The sequence below is a fragment of the Lonchura striata genome, chromosome 9 (assembly GCF_046129695.1).
Source record: "Lonchura striata isolate bLonStr1 chromosome 9, bLonStr1.mat, whole genome shotgun sequence".
NCBI classification, from domain to species: Eukaryota; Metazoa; Chordata; class Aves; order Passeriformes; family Estrildidae; genus Lonchura; species Lonchura striata.
Window position 1 is genome coordinate 12672171 of NC_134611.1, and position 18709 is coordinate 12690879.

Below are 18709 nucleotides of genomic sequence, written 5' to 3' on the forward strand. Positions count from 1 at the left end.
GGCAGGACCAGGTGAGCAGCTTCCATCTGTCCATCCATCCATCCATCCATCCATCCATCCATCCATCCATCCATCCACCATCCATCATCCATCCATCCATCCATCCATCCATCCATCCATCCATCCATCCATCCTTCTAGGAGCCAAGTACTGAGGAAAGACAGCTGGGTCCTGTGAAGTGGAGGGGGTGCTGGGGAGGGAACGTAGCCAGCATGTCACAGAGTAGGGGGCTCCCCAGAAAATTCAACTGTGGAGCCATCCTGGGTTGCACCATCAATAATTTAGTTCCCCAGGCCTGTGTCTACAGCGGCATGGGGATATTGTCTCTCTGCAAACCAGTTGTGTTCATCAACCTCCCGGCTCCCTGCTCCTTTCCAGGTGAGATTTGAACCCATTTGGTACCACAGAGTGTCATGAGCTTGCTCCTTCTTCCTGCCTGATCTCTGAGTAGCAGCCTCTGACTGCTCACAGCTTTCCCTGTCACTCAAGATTTTTCCCTTAAGTCCCAGTGAAACTACCCTTGGGTTTAGTCATCACTGGTTAGGCCCAGAAATCCCAGTCCAAGAAAGATTTTCAACTTTTCTCCCGTCACTCACCGTGGCTGAGGTGACAGAAGTGTCCCTTTTACAGGAAAACAGATGATTTCATTTTCCCTGCCAGTCCAAACTGAAATGAAAACAAAAAGTGATGCAATTTCTCATGCTGCTCTTCCCTGCTGAGTAAAAGTGACATAAGGTGGATGAAATTCAGTTTCCTTTTCAATTTTGTTTACATTTTTCACCAAGGAGTTTTGTGTTTATGTTTATTTTTAACTAACGCCTGTCCTCTCACAGTCTGTCCTGTCACTCCTGTGTTAATACAACAGAAATGGTTGCCCCTTCTGGCTGGATCTTCTCTAAAACCTTTTGTGCTTCTCATATCATCATTATCTGTCAAAAACAGGCTAAGAGAGAAATTTCCAGCTGGGTGCATTTGCATCTTTGCACACTTGGCCAATTCCAGCCAAGTCCAGCCAAGGGCAATGCAGCAATTTCAGCACTTGTGTGGAGTGGAGCCACAGTACACCGTGTCCATCTCTGGTTTATATTGTGGTGATGGAGGAGCAAACAAGGCTTCCATTCCTGATGAACAGAGAGAATCAAGGATTGCTTTCACTGCCTTTGATCCATTTGGCTGAGAACATCCCTCCCTTGAATTCATTCCCTTTTAGAGCTATCTTTCTTCAGTGGAAATTACTCCTTAATTCCTCCTTTTTCGATCACACCTGCCTACTTGCTTTTCTTCATATCCATCAGCCCTCATGCTCACCATAAATAGCCTGTGTGAATGTTTGCTCATATTACTGCTGCTTCCAAGTGATGCAGCCTCCACCTTGCACTCTTTGCTCCATCTCCATCTATCGCTTCACCCGCTGCCTGGCTGAGAGCGGCTGCACACACTCCTGCAAAGCGTTATCTCATTATTGCAATTCTATCTGCTAAAGCGTTTGGAGAGACAGTGTATTAAAGACACTATATAAAAATAAATTGAATTGAGAGGAAATCTATATACCTAAAGTTGTAAAAAGGAATAGTCTCCAGTGATGACTCTATTTCCAGCAACGGCATTGTAACAAGCCGGAGCCCATCTCCCAGCTGAATTTTAAGTAGGTCTGCTCAAATTGAGCAGAGCTGCCAGGCTCACAGGGCTGGGGCTGTGTCTGGGGAGCAGGGGCTGGGGGAGGCCTGGGAGAGGGTGCACGGAGCAGGGGACTGGTGCTGCAGCCCAGCTGCCCCCTCCCTGGGCTCCTCCACACCAACAACCCACCAGCACAACTTGCCCAGCTGAGCTGGAGTTGCAAAGAGGAACAGACTGCCTTTCCCTCAGCTGCTCCCTTGGGCATCATTCCCCCCATTCAGCATTCCCCCCATCACCATGCTAGCAAGCCCTGGCAGCTGGCCCTGTGCTGACATAGTGAGCTGACACTGCCCAGGTGTCAGACACCCACCCAAGTCCCTTTCTCACTGCCCTCCACAGCTGGAAAGGGGAAAGTAAATACAACAGAAGGTTCATGAGATAAGGACCAGGAGAGATCATTCAGCAAATATCCTCATGGGCAAAACAGGCTTGAATTAGAGATATCAACTGAATTTACTGCTAACAAAATCAGATCGTGAGAAGTAAAAGAAAACCTTGTAAACACCTTCTCTGCCATTAGTCCTTCTTTCCCAGCTCCACCTCCTACCCCAGCAGCACAGGGGGACACAGAGTGGGGGCTATGGTCACTTTATCACCTGTGGTTTCTCCTGCTGCTCCAGGAGAGGAGTCATTCCCCTGCTGCACCATCAGGTCCCACAACAGGTGACAGTTCTCCATAAACGTTTCCAACATGAGATCATCTCACAAGCAACAGTTCTCCATGAAGTTCTCCAACATGAGTCCATCCCCTTCAGACTGCTGCAGTGTGGGCCATTCTTCCACCAAGGACAGGCTGCTCCAAGCTGGGCTTCTCTCTCCCTGGGTCTCCCATGGGCTCCCAGCCTCCTCTCAAGCATCCACCTGCTCCCGTGTGGGTCTCCTCCACAGGCTGCAAGGGCACAGCTGCTTCACCATGGTCTTCACTGTGGGCTGCAGGGCAATCCCAGCGCTGGTGCCTGCAGCACCTCCTCCCCTCTTTCTCCACTGACCTTGGTCTCTGCAGAGTTGTTCATCTCACACTCTGTTCTCTCTCCACTCTTCTCTGGCTGCAGTTACAACTGCACAAGAACTTTTTTCTTTCTTCTCAAGTCTGTTATCACAGAGGCATTGCCAGCACTTCTAATTGGCCCAGCCTTGGCCAGCAGCATGTCCATCTTCTGGAACCACCAGGGATTGGCCCTGCTGGACATGGAGGAAGCTGCTGGCAGCTTCTGATAGAAGCCAGCCCTGTACCCCCTCTGCTACCAAAGCTTGACACAGCCAGTACAGCTGGTCAGGGAAACACAGCCCAGCCTTCCTCCCTTTGCAGTCTGCCTCAGCAATGGAGTCAGGCACAGATTTGCACATGGAAAAGCAAGACAGTGGTGGGGTTTGGATCCCATTAAAACCACACCCAAGATGGGGTTGCTGCTTGGCTCTGTAAGTCAAGAACTTGCATGGGACAATTGGTCCAACAGGGACCAGGTGCAGGTTTTGGGGCCACACTGGCAACCCAGAGCCAAAAGAGGCGATTTATGTCTAAAAATAAATATTCACAGCTGGAAGAAATATTCCCCCAGCCTTGCACAGTGACCACCAGCACCTCCACAAGGCTGTTGCAAAGGAGGGACCTGTAACAACCACAGGAGGCTTTCTGCACCTCATGCTCCCTGCAGCCCTGAGGAGCAATAACTTGACAAGGTGTCCTCAGCATAATTTTTTCTGTCTGTTTTCCCAGGATGTGAACCATGGTGCCAAAAATATATTTGCCATTCTTCAGCTCTTTCAGGGAGCAACTTGCATCTAATAAGCCAATTTAGTGGCTTTGCTCAAGTGGTAAAATTCAGACCATTCAACTGCTCAAGACTACTGTATTTTAATAGAAATTAAATCTTCCAGAGGGCAGCAAGGAAACCAGCAGGACTAGGAACAGGCTATAAGGTGGCAAAACATTTCCCTCAAAAAAGCAACCTTTGCAAGTCTTGATCACAGCTATAGGGAAAAAAAAAACAAAAACCAACAAACAAATAACCACAAAACCAAACAAAAAAGAGCAATAACCCCCCCAAATATATAGAGGAACTTCTCCTCCATTTTTCCTCTCTTTCCAGCTCATTATTTCTTTATAAGGCTCATTGCTAGCAGGTCTGAGACTCGGGCACTGACCCACAGAGGCCTGGAGGGAGGAAAGCTTTCCAATGCTGTCAGACCCAGCTGGACTGACTGAAGAGAGATACAGAAGAGGCAAGTGAGATGACAACCTGGTTTCAGAGGACAGTGAGAGGACAGACTGGGTTTCCTGGGGCCTTGAGCTGGAAGTGGCAGGATCAGGCTTCACTAGCACCTGCTCAGCTCTGCACAGCTCCAGCATTTCAGCTCCACTGGGAATAATGATTTTCCAGTATACCAGACCCTGAATCCAAAAGAGGTTTACTGAAATCCCAGGGGAAGACTTCAAATGAACAATGTCCAACAAACAATTTTGTCTTTTCTATGACCATTCACTAGTTCAGGAGTGGGTTCTGCCCCAGCTGAAGCCTCCTTTTATCAGGACTGCTGTGCTCTGCTCCCTTCCCATACTACAGTTCCATGTATTCCTGTCTCCTTCCTTGTGCCTCCTTGAAAAGTTGTGTCAGTTTAAGGAATTGGTCTGGCTGAAAACAAAAAGAGCTGGAGGGGTTAAGAAGGCAGGAAGAGAGAGAGAAAAAAATAAGCATTTTTCCTTAGCAAAACACATTTCCTCAGGGAAATATCACCATGTTAAACCATCTTGTTTGCTGTCTGGGGAGCAGGCAAACCCAGGGATGGAGCTCAAGCCCTTGCTTTGATACAGGACTGACACTGAATGGCTCTGCAGGTGCCCCTGCAGGACCACTTCTCTACCCTGACTTGGGATGCTGGGATTTTTAGTCCTTTTAGGGAGACTTGAAAGGTTATTTTCCTTGTTATTCTGTATAGCCCACAATTTTCTGCTGGAGCCTCTACTTCTTTCCCCAGTTTCTCTCTAGGCCCAGTTCCCTATTTCCTTGGCTGAATTTCCTCTTTGCAGTCCATCCCTACCAGCTCATTTCAACCTGTGCTGTCGATTCTCCCTGCAGTGGAGGCTGTATCTGCTTTTTTGCATTCAGTAGCACACCACAGCCCTTCTTGCATCTGAATTCTGGTTTTGTTAGCAAGAGAGGGGCAGCACTTAACTGAGTTTACAGCTGAATAAGCCTTTCTGCTGCAAACTCTTGGGAGAGAACGTTATCTCCTAGTGCTGTGTGAAATGCCTCAGAGAAGGGCCTACAACAGGTCAGTGGAAAAACACTGTAATAAATAACATGCCTGATGGTCATACCAGGCAAGTGAGGACACCTGACATAACCAGGGGATAATAAAGAGTCTCACCAGGCTTTCAGGAGCGTGGGGCTCAGAGAGAGACACAGAGCAACAAGCCAGTGCCACTGCCAGGCTCATTCCTTGCTGCCAAGAGTGAAACAACTTCATTCCAGCCACTGAGAAGTGTTTTCAGGGAGTCTCAGATATATTCACTGGGGAGAAAATGACCTGTCAAAAGTGATAAAGCCACGGTGTGCTTTGCTACTGGAATCCATTTGTTCTCACTGGTGATGGGGAAGAGCTCAGGCTGCATCGTGTTCCTCAGTCTTTTGCTGACAAATGGATGGAGGCAGGGAAAAGTATTAAAGAGGAGTGTCCACATTTATATCATGGTGAGATGTACTACTGAATAGTACAAATATCTTTTCTACTGCCATACCTAAGTTTAAACCCATGCATGTGTTTGCAAGCCTGAACCTGCAAGGAATATGCCCTTTATAAGGACTGATGTGTTTCTTGGTGTGGCTGTGACAGCGAAAATATGTCACAAACACAAACCAAAACATGAGCAGGAATCACTTGTGCTAGAAAAAATCAGGACAAATCACACCCATTTACACCATGGAGCAGCTCTGTAGATATCCCTGTCCAAGTGCCTGTGGCAGCTGTGTTGGTGTCACAGGGTGGGTCTCCTACTCACAGAAGCTAAGGTGGAAGGCACTTCAAGAGGCCACTTGCTTCTGTGCTTGTGAGTAGGGGTCTAATGCTTCTTACAGCTAACTGGGGGTGTTTAGAAAGAGAACAGGACCAGAACACTTCTCATCAGTGCCAAACAACATGAAATGGAGAAATATCCACAAACTGTGGCTTGGGAGGTCCATGTTGGAGGGCAGGAAACAATTACATACCATGCAGGTGGTGCAGCACTCGGACAGGACACCAGAGGTGGGAGGTCTCCATCCTTGAAGGTGTTCAAGCCCTGCCATAGCCATGAACAACCTGATTCTACAGAGGAAAATAAACAATGTGAAAATAAAAGCCAAGGCAAAATTCTTTAGAGCAGACAGCAGGAGAGAAAGGAAAATGCTATTGTCATTCTTCCACGTGAGAAGAGTGACAAAGGGAGACCTCCATGCCCACCCTTCTGGGTGCTGCCTAGATTTGCCAGCAAGGTCACACTAATAAGCAATCAGCTGATTGAAATGTTGTATTTCATCCAACCAGGAGAATAAGAGGACTTTCTATCAGGATTCTCCACAACAGAGCACTCACCGTGATAAATGAACTGGAGAAGAAGACAAATGAATATAACCTACTGCTGTGCATGGATTCATCAGCACAGAGAAAGCTTCTGACAGGGACAGAGGGAAGCAAAAGACACTGCACAGGGAGATTTGGGAGGAGCAGGGACACAGGAAGGTTGCAATGAGCTCCTAAGAACTACATGAGTTGAAAGGAGAGACCTCCAGAGGTGACCAGAAGGTTATGGGGGCAAAGGAGGAGCCTGCTGATCTGTGGTGGCCCAGAACTGGTGTTGGGCACAGGGAACTGCATCTCTTACACAGCAGCTCCTGGATTTCTAATCTTAACTCCTTGATGTGTGCACACAGATCAGACCAGCCAAGTCAGGCCAATCCTTGAGCAGGTATAAACATATGAAAAACCCAGCAAATTTCCTGCATGATCCTGCTGTTCTCCAGGGCAGCCTCTGGGATGACAGGGCTTCAACCCATGGGTATACCCTTCCTGCTTCTCATGAACCACAGACAGAATCACAGTCTGTGGTTCCTTCACATGGCAGAAAGCACTTTTTAATCCAAAAGACGAAGACACAATGACATCCATTGCTGGCAGCTGAAACCAACAATGTTCAAACCAGCCAGAGCTTGCAAATCACTGGCAGTCAAGGTAATTAGCCATTGGAATGGATTGCTAGGTGTTGGAAGGAACCCTCCATCACTTACCTTCTTCATTACTGACAGTCAGGAAACTGGCAGCAGAGGCTTTCTAAAATACATAACTAAGCATGGCAGAAATGCTGTGAGAGATTCAGGAAGGATGGGGAAACATATTTTTTATGGGATGACCCTAGAAGATTGCAGCAGGCCTTGTTGGTCTTTAAATGTAATGCTCCCTTTATGCCACTCTGCAGTGTCCAGCCATCAAATGGAGCTAGCAAGGAGCTGGGTTCAACAGAACAGTATGAGAAGCCATTGAAGTTGCCTCTGCTTTCAGGATTAAACTTTTGTCAGATGTCTGTTTTTTCAAAGAAATTTGAATTCGTATCATTACAGATCTTAGGGTGATTTCCACACCCTCCCGCCTCCATCCTTATGATGCAAAAATAGCCTGCAATGAGACTTTGTTTAAAACCATGGAGTTAATTTTCTGTAATAATTGTTAACAGTTGGAGTTTTTCCTTCTTCAAGCTCAAGGGAGAATCATGGACAGATTTATTAATGGTGTCCCCTATGTGATTGATGGGCTGTCGAACGGGGAAACTTCACACCTGAAAAAACTTGAAACAAGAACACTTACACCAAAAATAACAACGTCTGTGCCTGGTAACTCTGCAAGTCTCTCTGTAGTGACTTGTGGCTGAGCCTCCTGCCATGGCTTAACCCCAGCTGGCAACGCAGCCCCACACCACCACTCCCCACTCCCCGGCTGGGATGGGAGGGAGAACTGGAAGGGTAAAAGTGAGAAAACTCAGGGGCTGAGATAAAGACAGTTTAGCAGGTGATGTGAAAGCCACATGTGTGAGCAAAGCAAAGCAAACCAAGGAATTCCTTCACCTCTTCCCATGGACAGCCATCTCCAGGAAAACCGGGCTCCATCACACGTAACACTCCAGGAAAGGCAAAGTCAACACCACCTCTCCAAACTTCATCCCCTTCTTTCCCCACCACTGTGTGCTGAGCATGATGTAGGGTCTGAAATGTCCCTCTGGTCACTTGGGGTCACTGTCCCAGCTTATGGTGTCACATATACAATGATGGATAATGGGAAATAAGGGAGATCATCTCTCCAAAAGGGTAAGCAAGCAAAGAATAGATTCCCTCTCTCTTGCCAAATGTGTTTCCTGCAACACAAGTTTCTAGCAGAGCAAACTGGACTCACACATATAATTTCCATACATGCACACCATGATGTATGGGCAAATCTGAAGTCTTGGGAACATCCCTTTCCCCATCTCTGTTAACAGGCAACACCTGGTATCAGCCACCCAGAGACTTCCCAGTAGAACAGATTACACACCTCTGCTAAGAAACCACCAGCAGCTCTGAGATTAGGCTGAACAAGTAAAACTTTCAAAGCTCATGTCTTAGTTGCCTGGCTCAAGCCTTTCCCATTGATCACAACTTCTGCTTCATGGCAAAAATAATCTGTTTTAATAATCTTAATAATCTTTCTCTAGTACCCTTTGTCCATATGGCTGGTAATCTGGCTGCTTAGGAATGAATTATAAAAAAATCCTCAAATAGGGATCTGACAGCTTAGCTCAGAGAATCAAAGAAATTAGAGGAGCCCTAGCTGGCCACTTAGTCTTCTTTACCCTCCAGGCCTCCTTCCCACAGGATTGTGCCAGCTGGAGTGACAGTATTGGATCAGACTCATGGGTGGAAATCACATCCTCTTCCAAGCTTTTCCCCACCCTCCCATCACTGCAGCCACTTCTGCTGTTGGCTCATTTCTGCTCCCACTTATCAAGACCACGTGTTCTTTGGGATAGTACTGTGCACTGACTTTACACAAATCCCAACATGCAGGGACCATGATCAGGGCAGACCCTTCCCATGCTGTGTAAACAATGAAAAATCCTTCTGCATGAGGATTTTTGTCCTCTTCCAGGGTTTTCCAAGGTCTTAGATGGGATCCCACAAATGTTTCTTCTCATTTTATCTTTAGCATAGGATACGGGCAAGGAGGGAGCTGATCCAGCTCCCTGTAGTGCACAGCCAGTGGCTTCACTGGTGTGACCATGCTCTGATGGGAGGATCTGGCTCAGGCTCTTGGTGTTGCTGAAAGGAGGAAGCTCAACTCCCACCTATTTTAACTTGTGAAGCTTCATCCCCACCAAACCAGAGCCACTCTGGCAATACTGACACACAGGGAAGATACCAGCGAAAGTAGACCCTGGGCAGAAAGCAGGGCCTGCTGGTGGCCTGCAATGGGCTTTTAATTTATTTAACCATTGGTAAACAGATGTAATCAACACGAGCTTCCCCATGTCCTCTGGCACCACATCAGAGCCGCAGCCAAGCTCCGCTGGGGACCGGCCGTCACGTTGGGATGCGACTGCAAAGCCTTGAGGTTATGAGACCACTGCTGTGAGTTTTGCCCAAATCTTTACATGCCCAGTTGGGCTCAGCAAGACACCATTAACTTACAGAGGAAGAAGAAAGGAGCCCCATCTGGAGCTTAGAAAGCACAAATCTGCCATTCTCTCCTCACAGGCTGGGGCCGTCTGAACAGAAGGTAAAGGTTGCAGGGAGATGCTTTCATAGGGAACAATGCATGGGAAACACAGAGACAAAAATACACTTTGCTCTTTCCACCCCCAACTACTTCTCTTGGGGAGCAGGTACCTAAAACCAAGAGCAAAGAAAACTTCAAGTTAGGAACATCAATTCTGCCTTCAGGAATTCTTCCCTGCTCTTCTCTGAACCAGTAAATATTTTGCAGTGTTGTACCAGCGCAGTGTTATCGAGTCCTCTGGTTGAAGAAAATACAAATCTATCCACACTGATTTTATATTGCAGCAGCCAAACCCATAAAACAGACCCTGGCCACAGTCACTGCAGGTAGTGAATTATATCAGCTTGCTCTTAGGGGAACTCCAGGCTCGGGACTTTAAAGGATTTTAAAGACGAAGACTGTCAGAAATGCTGAAATCTGAGTGTTTTCTTTTTCTTACAAAAGCTGTCCAAACTGACAATAGTGGTGTTTGTCTGCTGTGCTCTGAATAAATCAGTAAATGAAGTTACTTATTTTCCCCTTTTTATTTTGGTCTATTTGCATAGGCAATCTCTGCTTGCTGCACTTATTTTTGAAGCATGCAAATTTGTCAGTCACTTCAGAAAACAAGTCGAGTGCTACAAGTCCTTTTTCTTCCTTTCAGCATTTCCAAGGGATGATTGTCCAAGATGTGTAACAGCTGCTCTAATTCCAAGTGGCAGAGAAAAATTCTCTGTCCAGAAGATGCCCTGATTTTTGACGTTGCTCTAAATATGGGAGGCCCAGCCATAAATATGGGAGGCCCAGCCACTCCTTAGGGTTGGCTTAAGAAGTTTCTGCTCCTGCATCCCCTCTAAACTGATCAGCCAGTTGAACCAGGATTAAATCTGTCAAAAAAAAAAAAAAAAAAAAAAAAAAAAAAAAAAAAAAAAGAGAGAGAAAGGCATTTTTAAGCTTCATTGTTTTGGTCACTGAGATAACAGCAGTGCCCCAGCACTGACAGGGCAGGGAAAGGCAGCAGAGCAGACAGGGAGGAAGGTAACTGCTTCCCAAGCTGTCATGGTGCTGGAGGACAGATTTTGTTAAACAATGATGTAGCTCATGTAATTAGGAAACTAATTATTTCCTCCAAATATTCCCCCTGTGGATGCAATTTTAGGTAGCCAAGAGTTTCCACGTTCTGGCTCACATTTCCCATCCCAACCAGGAACCAGCACCAGTGACTTTAGCAGGAGGTGCTGTAGCAGTTTGGTGGCAGACAGACCATGACTACACAGAAATATCCCAACACCTGGAGATCAGTTTCAACCCTGAAGCAGGAGGTTTCATTTCCCTTACAAATCACTGACTATCATTGAGGCTAGCCACAGAAATGTCCAGATATCAGCACCAGAGACATATATTCCTTTTAACAACATATTGCAGGAAAAAAAATCTTATTATTATTCTCAAAATTTTCCTACTTTTTACATCTCCTTTATTGTAATTACAGCTAAAGTCACCCAGTTAAAACCTCACCCAGTGGCTTCCAGACAGGTATTGGTGTTCAAACTTCACAGCATGGGCAAACAAACTGAAGTGAGAGACAACCATTAACTTGCCCTGAGCTAACAAGCACAACAGAATAACACACTGTACAGTGGGCTGTGCTGCTTCTTTCTGCCATAAATAAACCTCAGGAAGCCCAATCCAGCAGTAAATAAAAGCTGGACTGATGTGTGCTGTGATTCACCAGAAGAACAGAGGAATTCACCAGTAACACACCAAAAAATACAGAAAATCCAGCTGCACATCCAGAAGGGAGTAGAGACCGAAAGGGAAGAGATAATCAGATGGAAGAAAAATCTGAAAGCAAATGCTTTTTAATTATCATAATTTCAAGGGAGAGCAGAATGACTCCACATGGTCCCTCATGGTTGTAGAGAAAGACCCAGGTCAGGGCAGAGGGCAAACCCAGGGTCAGATTCTTATTGAAAGTGAAAATTGTTCTTATTGTGCTTAACACCAGCTTTAGGAATATTAAAGAACAATTTGGGTTTTGTCAGTTAATACACTGTGGTCTGTGGTTAATGTGGCACTAAAATAGATTTCTTTTTTTTTAAAGGCTATTAATCTAGCAAGATTTTTAAAAGCTCAGCAAATATAATGTGACTTTAACATACTCTACCTAGAAATTACCACCAGTCTCATTCAGTGACACAAACAATAAAGGTTCTGATCGACAGGTCATGTTCACCCACCACAGAGAGCTTGAAAACACTGGAGGCAGATCAGCACCAGTCTCCCAGTTATTTAAAGGCACTCTAGGGTGTTTTTACACTTTTACAGCACTGGAGGATGACCAAGGAATCTTTGAGAGCATCCAACTCTCAGCTTTGCTCAGGTCTAGGCTCATCATCCTGTCATTTCTCTGACAGTGGCAGATGGCCTTGTCAAAGGGGCTATACCCATGTCCAGGACACTCATTTCCCTACTAAATACAGTCCTGTCACATGCTGCTAAAAAGCACCATTGAAAGGGTGTGTGAGGTCATGAAGAAACTCATGAAGTTCTGGTCCAAGATTCCTGGACTTGGAACACATTGGTTTAGTTCCAGCAGACGAACACACAGCTTTGCTTTCATGTGAGGAAAAAAAAAAAAAAAAAAAAAAAAAAAACAAACCACCAAATCAACAACCCAGCATAACAGTGAAGGAAAAAAAAATCTCTAAAACAGCCAGATTGCCAAAACACTGCATTAACATGGGTTTTGGCTTGAAATTTTACCAACCTGCCAGTTCTCAGGAGAGAGGTACCATCAGAAGCTGATGTCAAGCAGGGAATCCTCCTGGGATGCCCAGCCTAGCATCAATTCAGTGTGTAAAAACATGAAAGGTATGTTTTTACAAACTGAACGGGGAACCATGAGGGGCTGCAGAGAATCTCACTGGTGCCTGATGTGCTGGAGACTCATGTCCTGTGGTGGGAAAGGTGCCCATCCCTCTGCCCCTGCTGTGCAAATTCCCACCTCTTCCCATAAAGGAAGGGAGAGAATGTAGCTGCTAGAGGGCTGAGGGGATTTGTCTGCAGAGATTTAATTAGGAGATTTCGTCCAGTGGCACATTCCTGGCTTCTCCCTGACCCTGTGGAGGCACCTCACACTCCCAAGATGAGAAGGTTCCCCAGGGTGTTTGAAAGCCCCTGAAAAAGACTTGCAAAATGACATCCATTTTATGACATGAAGTGAGAAATAGAAAAGCCTGGAGGGATCAGCTCCAGCCCCTCTCTGCACTTTCATGATGCTCGTGCTCCATTTTTTTCTCTCTCAATGTTTCAATTCTCTTCTCTTTCCAGTGGCACCCAAGCCCTGTATATAAACTCCCCTGCCCTCATCCTTAGCTGGGGGAACACGCCAAAATGACGTGGTTGGTGTTACTGGGAACATTGATCCCTTTCTCCTTCCCATCTGGCTTTACTGCCAGGTTTTTATTGCTGCTGCTTTTTGCTGGGTACACAGCATCCTTGTGGCACATCCGAATGGCCTTAGAAATAAAGGAATGAGACCTTTCAGCCAGCAAAAACCTGTAAATAAACAGTTTGGGCTGGCAATCAATGGGCAATCTCTCTAAGCCCTGGGATTGTTCAGTTAGATTAAGCCTTTCTAATGAATTCCTCATTGAGCCACCGAACAGAAATGAAGCCTTGTTAGCTCATTATCTTTCTAATTAACCCATTCTAAACCTGCTCCTTCCTCACCGGGAGGTAGCTGTGCTGTTTGGGTTTCACACTGAGGTTTATCAATGACCCCCTGAGAGCCTTTTGTATCAGTAACTGAGATTTATTTGAAATGACTGGGGAAGGCAGCTTCCAGTTTATTCCCGGTGCCAGATGAAGGTCCGAATGCTGTGTTATCCTCGGGCTACAATTTCCCAAGGACAAGCCATGTGTTGCGGGCATCTCCAAGCCCTTTCTGCCGTGATGAATGCTGCCCCCCGCCCGCCCCTGTTTGCATGCAGATCGCCGGGCTCCTTAAGCTGATGAAGGTGCCCCTGATGGGGCCGGGGCTGCGCTGGCTCTGCCTGCACTGAGCAGGAGCATTTTCACTGCTCTTGGCTGGGTTTTTGTTCACAGGCAGGCTCCAAACGCAGCAACATGCCCAAGAGATGGGGAGCCCTCTTCCCAAAGGATGACTCCAGCAAACCACTCTGTTTGGGCTGCTTGGAAGGAGGCAGGCCATCGGCGACATCAGCAGAGATCAGTCGGAAGGATGGAGGGATCAGCCCGATCAGGTCAAGCCTGGTGTCCCCACAGCCCATGAGACAGCAATCCCTGCTTCTTGTCCTCTCTGTGGAGGCCCTAGCATGTAGCAACTTCTGGGATCATGTTCTCAGATATCTTCACACAGAGCTTGTCGTTACACTCACACGTGGACTCCCATCCCTTTGCTCACAGTGCTGTTCAGGGCTCTGTCACCTTCTGTCACCTCTCTCCCTACGCAGCAGGTGGGATTTTCTCCCCTTCTCCTCCATTCATGAGCCCCTTTCCCTCTTGGGCTCTCCCTTGGCCTTCTTCCCACTGGGTTCAGCACCTGCCTGACAACATCTCCAGGTGGGTACCTGAGCTGAGAGCATGCTTTTCCACCCCAGAACACCCAAGGGAGCTCACACCCACCATCAGTATCCCTCAGGGAAGCAAGAGAGGGTTCCTGCTCTCTCTCAATCCCTTTCTGTATCTCCTCAACCACACACAGGCCCAGGATGCCATGTCCAGGCACATCCCACTGCATTCAGCTTTCAACCCAGCTTGGGATGGACAGCCCAAACCATGAGGTTCTCTGAGCATCACCATTCTGCAGCATTGCCATCCCTTCCTCCAACACCACCTCTTTTTCCACCCTTGCCTGGATCATCTGCCAAGGATCTGCTTGTGGCAGACCAGCCACAAGCACTGAAATATGAATTTCAGTCCCAGGTCCAAGCACGGCACAGTTTGGAGTGCTCCACACGGGTTTTTCTCAGTAGAACAATACCAGCCTACAAACGACCCTTAGGGCAGCTTTGGAAACATTTTTGAAGAAAATGAAAAATTAAATTCTCTGGTTTTCACTCATTTTGTTATTTTCAGTTCCCATTTCTCCCCTTACCTTACTCCTCCCACCCCCGTGCAGCTCGAGGGGAGCCACAACCCCAACTCAGGCTGCGAGATTCAGACTGAGCAACATTTTAATAACCCAACCAGCCAGGGATCTCTAAATCTCTCCTAGGAAAGGAGGCAGTGAGGATATAAACAAAAATATGCTTTGCCTAATTGTTTCTTCCGTCGTCACGAGCAATTGGAAACGGCTCCTAGGGCAATATCCATTACATTTTGTAACAAAGGGCTCTAAATGAAGGAAGGCCAGGCGGAACAGCAGAGTCAGAGCAAGAGACAAGGCTGGCACATAAATCTGTGCCAATCTGCCCCTGCCGCCACCCCAAATGCTCTCACAAGACCTGGAAACTGGCACAGCAAGAAAGAAATTCCAGCACGTGCCACGCTGGATCTCTGCCCCAGCAGCTGGAGGAGCTCCCTCCTGTCAAGGAAGGCAGCACTGCCCATGTGGCCACCTCACTTCAGCATCCACATCCCACAGCTTCCCCGTGGGGCTTTGCCAGGGCCCCCATCACCTACAGGGCTGTGGGGTGACTCTTGGGGCAGGAATCCCTGTTTTGGCAGATACAACCCGAGAGGTGAATGCTAAGCTGAGATAAGCACCTCTCTGGCTCTTTAAAAAAATGGTAATTTAGACTGCATGGTGTGCCAGATCACTGCCTGGGTCTCTAAAATTATTTTGATCTGTACTTGGTGCAGAATTCCCTTTGTATATATTAGTCCATCTCGCCATCAGCATCTCCCCTGAGAGCGATGAAATGAGACTTTAATTACTGTCCTGCCATATTCTTTGTTATCTATTGTGTAGAGCATCAGCTGAACTTTAAGGAATCTAATAAAACAGTCACTTTAAAAAAACACTGAAACAGTAAAAACTGCAGCTATGAGCTCTTCTGCTGAACAGCTTTGTGGAGTTACAGGGAGAAAAAAGCAAAGGAGTGTTAAGTGGTCAGACAGAGAGCATCAATCAAGTTTTCTCTCCAAGATAATTCATTTTTTCAATAAATTTCTGAGTTTTAGACTGATCATTCTTTTTTTTTTCTTTCATTTTTTTTATCTCTTACTCCATGTAGTCCTACTTTATGTCTTGAGGACAATATCCCTGCACTCCTGGCTGATGGATTGGTTCCTGCATGCAGCAGTCTTTACATTTCAGAGGCTGCTTCTGGAGGCAGCTTCCCAATTCCAGACACAAGCAGGCTATTGCAAAGCAAAGTGATTTTCATGCTTTTGTGTGCTCTGTCCATCATGGGAACTCAAGAGTCTTTTTTTCTTGGAAGGACTCTGCTGTGACTAAAAATCTCTGCTATGAGCCCTTATGATTTGAGTCCTTGGCTCTGATCTCTCCAAACCTCAGCTCCTGTGAAACAGACAATTCAGCTTGCTTGGGATCTACCCATTCCTTGTGCCTTTCCTTTCCCTTTCCCCTTCCTCTTCCCCTTCCTCTTCCCCTTCCCCTTCCCCTTCCCCTTCCCCTTCCCCTTCCCCTTCCCCTTCCCCTTCCCCTTCCCCTTCCCCTTCCCCTTCCCCTTCCCCTTCCCTTCCCCTTCCCCTTCCCTTTCCTCTTTGTTTTACCAGTGGTTGACATAAAGCCTTGCAAACACGACAGGCACACAAGAGCCTCAAAGTTGGGTGACAAGGCAAAAGAGACCTTACTACACAATATTTTTATAATCTCAAGATTCATTTTGTGACAAATTATCACCAGCAGCAGCTCTTTCACCAGAAGTTAGTATTACAAGTGGATACAGGTGTTAAAGTATAAAACTGCTCTTTGTGCCTGGAAGAAGACATCAAAACATCTTCGATCTGCCTTAATATTTTCACTCCCAAACATTTGAAGTCCCATCAATGTGATGAGAGGGATTTCACAAGTTTCTTTCATTCTTTAAATGTGGGTTTAAGAGAACAAGATGACTCTGAACCTCCAAAACCAGAAGGAGCTTAGTTCTCTGTGGGCTCCTCCAGCTGCCTTTCTACCATCCCCTGTGGGTGCTCCAGGGTGGATGAAAACAACATTAAGCCACACTTTTTTTACCTCTATAATTTTTGGAGATGTGTTGGTTCACCTTCTTGCAAAGGGAAACACCCAAGGCCAGCATGACTGAGCAGCATCAATGAACAGCATTGATTTGTGACATGTTTCTGTGCAAGGAATGAGGGAAAATTAACATAATGCAGCACAACACCCAAATGCTGAAACAGCACAAGGAAGTCAGAGCTGTGCTCACTCTTACAGCATTTCCTTCCCTTCTCCTCTTCCCCTGCTCCCTCCTCCTGAAGGTCCCCCCATCCAGCCCCTCCAGACACGTCCAGAGGGATCTTTAAAACTCTATAAAAAACATAAGAAGCTGTTTTCGACTATTAAGAGAGACTGTTGATAACACAGTCCCAATAAAAAAAAGTCTATATATGTGCTTTCTACAGCTTCCCTTGGAAAATAATTCATTTCTCCCTGCATTATATTTCATGGCAACCTAGAGACTCAATATGTTCTGGATTACTGCATCCATTTCTGTTTCTGCTCTAATGGCCCACCAGAGTATGAACCTTCCAACCAGAGTCCCCTAAATCTGGTGACTGGGGAGCGAGTTGTACTTTCTTGTTTTCCACTTGATAACTAGCCCCTTCCAGCATTGCTTTTATGGCAGTAATCTTCCTAGGCTGGTTGCAGATTGCTTGTCCTGGCTTTTTTTTCTTCTTCTTCTTCTTTTTTTGCTTGCTTTTTTTTTTTTTTCCTTGTCCTCCAGCCACTAGAGTCAATGGTCACTGTGGACTATCCATCATGTTGTTTTTTATGTCAAACTGGAGTTCCCCAGGTCTGTTTATTCCTTTTTTTCCTCCCTCCCATCCAAATACCACTGCAGTCTGGCAATTGCTTGTGTGAGTGAGCTGCCCCTTCCATTTAGGGAAAGGGATGTGAGATTGTCAATGCCTATCAGCAGGCTAAAGATATCCTGGGTTTAATTTTATGGCTCCATACCACAACTGATGGGGCAAACAGAGGAGGCTAAGCAAACACCTCTTTCCCCTTACTGCTTCAGAAAGTGAAAGGTATTTTAAAACCCACAAAAGGTATGGAGGAAATAAATTAAATCAAGCCCTGGCTGTCCATGCCAGCCTTGCTCAGTGCCATGAATGAGTCCTGAGTGCATAGTGCAGTCTGGGTGTTGTGCATGGGACAGCTTCCATCCTGCTCCATGTACCTGAGATCCAGCACAGACACAATCCACATGTGGTCCTTTTCCTCTTTGCTCTGAAAAAGAGATAAGATGAAAACTTCAGTGCTGTGGAGAGCAGGAAATAAGAGTTCAAGCAACCAGCCCTGGTGAAAAGCAAGGGCTAAGTCCTTATTTCTCCCTTCAAGCTCAAATATGAATCCATAACTTACATTTAAAATTTATAGGTAAAATACTTTGTCCCCAGATATGGGATAAAAGGATATATAAACTTTTCATAAAATTAACTCAGAAACATGTAGCTTAGGATTTTTTCTCAAAGGCATTTCTAGGACAATGAGAACTATTTCTTCTACAGCTCCTTTTATCCCACAGATGTCACAACCCTTTGTCAATCACACACACACTGTATTTTTTCACTTTTCTGATCCAGCAATAACTGAAATCTGCATCAGTTTTACTCAGTTTTAAGGTTACTTCTAGGGTTTGGCATCTCTGATCTCCTAATTCTGGTGCTTTTCCTCCTCAGGACACTTGCACTGGATTTGTTTTCTCTGCCTTGCTGCCATTTAATTGAGAGAGCAGCAGAGAATCAGCTGAACTCCTCATAGCCTTGCTCCTCTATCCACAGATTTGCCTTCAGGTCCTGCAGAATTAGAGGTGTGAAAAGGCCTTTGTGAGCCTTTCCCAAGGCCAGTTCCTAAGGTTAGACTGATCTTAGAATCCGTGCCATGTTTACAACTTCCATTTTCTAGAACAGGTTGGGTCCATTGGCATTAAAAACTCTCTATAGTGCATCAGTCTTAATCCAATTTTAAAAGGCTAGGCCAGCAACTGTGTTAAAGGGATTAACTCTTATTAAATATAGTGTATTTGAGTAAGCCCTAAGGGAAGGACTCCAGTTGCTCCTGTTTGCATGGATGGAGGCAGTCATACCAAGTTACATCCCAGGGACCTGGCAGTGA